The sequence below is a fragment of the Branchiostoma belcheri genome, unplaced genomic scaffold (genome assembly GCF_001625305.1).
Source record: "Branchiostoma belcheri isolate BF01 breed outbred unplaced genomic scaffold, Haploidv18h27 scaffold22, whole genome shotgun sequence".
NCBI classification, from domain to species: domain Eukaryota; kingdom Metazoa; phylum Chordata; class Leptocardii; order Amphioxiformes; family Branchiostomatidae; genus Branchiostoma; species Branchiostoma belcheri.
In genome coordinates this window covers 3095360-3096788 of record NW_017803713.1, presented here as the reverse complement: position 1 = coordinate 3096788, position 1429 = coordinate 3095360, and the positions used below count along the sequence as shown (strand labels likewise).

At 36.9% G+C, this 1429-nt stretch overlaps 1 protein-coding gene across 1 annotated transcript in view; it reads right to left on the bottom strand.

The window, feature by feature from the left end:
* The window catches only part of LOC109470149 (ficolin-1-like), a 4604-nt gene that overhangs the window by 917 nt on the left and 2258 nt on the right, over nt 1–1429 (bottom strand). The window lies entirely within an intron of this gene.

Genomic DNA, 1429 nt, shown 5'->3' with positions numbered 1-1429 from the left:
AACATTCTTCGCTCAGGCTATTTTCCACGTCAACATTTACTAATAGTCATCCTCAGTTTTAACAAATGAACACATGTCACGAGTATGAAGTACCCATAATTTACCAGTAGGAAAAATAGCATCATCGTGCATTGATTGTGCAAATGAGACCATAATATGCATACTTGGTGCCTGTTAATGGTCCACCTGCCATACATCACATATTTTATATATATTAAAGTTTCATTATGAAAAGCAAAGAAATTAAATCATTTTCTTATTACTTATGAAAATTTAAGACGTTTACCTGGTATGGTGGGGTGCGTAGCGTCGGGTGTGTTTTCATCGTCGTTTGCACGTGCCTGGTGATCAATCCGGGGTTGGTCAATGAGTGGGTCGTCTGGACGAAAAAAAAAGATGTAATATAGTCATTTGAGAAAAATATTGGGCATTACATACACGAAAATAAGGTGAGTGATTTACCTGAACAGAAAAGTCCAGAAAAGTTTTTTTTAATTGATAATGGGAACTATTTGCGTATATTATTGGTATGATTTTTGTTCATCGAAACTTCCCGGCAAGGCCCCAGTTTGGAAAGGTTACATCAGCATTACAGGCTAGGTAAAGAAATAGTTCCTCGGACATGCATCTTTACAGTGGTTTCTTTTGAGCTCATATGGTTTTTGGTACATTACGAAACTGTGGAGTACTCTTGACAAACTACGTATTAAAGTTCTGCACCGAAAACCAACCCAAATACGCGAATAGTATCACAGACCAATCACGGTAACTACCTTAAAAGAAACCATCAACTTTAGTGAGGTTACAATCACAAAGGACTGAAGCAAGAAAAGAGAGAAACTTCAAACGTTTTACCTGGTATGGCGGCGTACGTGGCGTCGGGTGTGTTTTCATCGTCGTTCGCGCGTGCCTGGTAATCAGTCTGGGGTTGGTGCATCGGTGGGTCGGCCGCTGGGCGAAAAAATGCAATATAGTCATTATTGAATAATATTGGGCCTTCAACATACAAAGCGAACAACATATGGGCTATAAACGATTTATCCTAACAAGAATGTACAAAAAAATGTGAAAAATTAATAATAACAACTATTTGCGTATATTAATAACATAAATTATTGCCATTATTATTAAGCAAAACTGATCGGCCGGGCCCCGGTTTGGAAATGTGACCTAAGCATTTGAAGGTGAAAAAATACTTTTTTTTGGACCTGCATGTATACATTAGTCTTGTTTCCTGATTAAAAATAAGCCTTTTGTTACATACATTATGAAACTGTGGAGTTATCTTGACAAACTATTTTAGAACGTTCTCAACAAAAACCTACCGAAGTAGGCGAATAGTATCACAGGCCAATCACGATAAGTATTTAAAAGAAATAATGATATTTGGTGAGCAAAGCAATAAAAATCAGGATACTAGAAAAGAGAA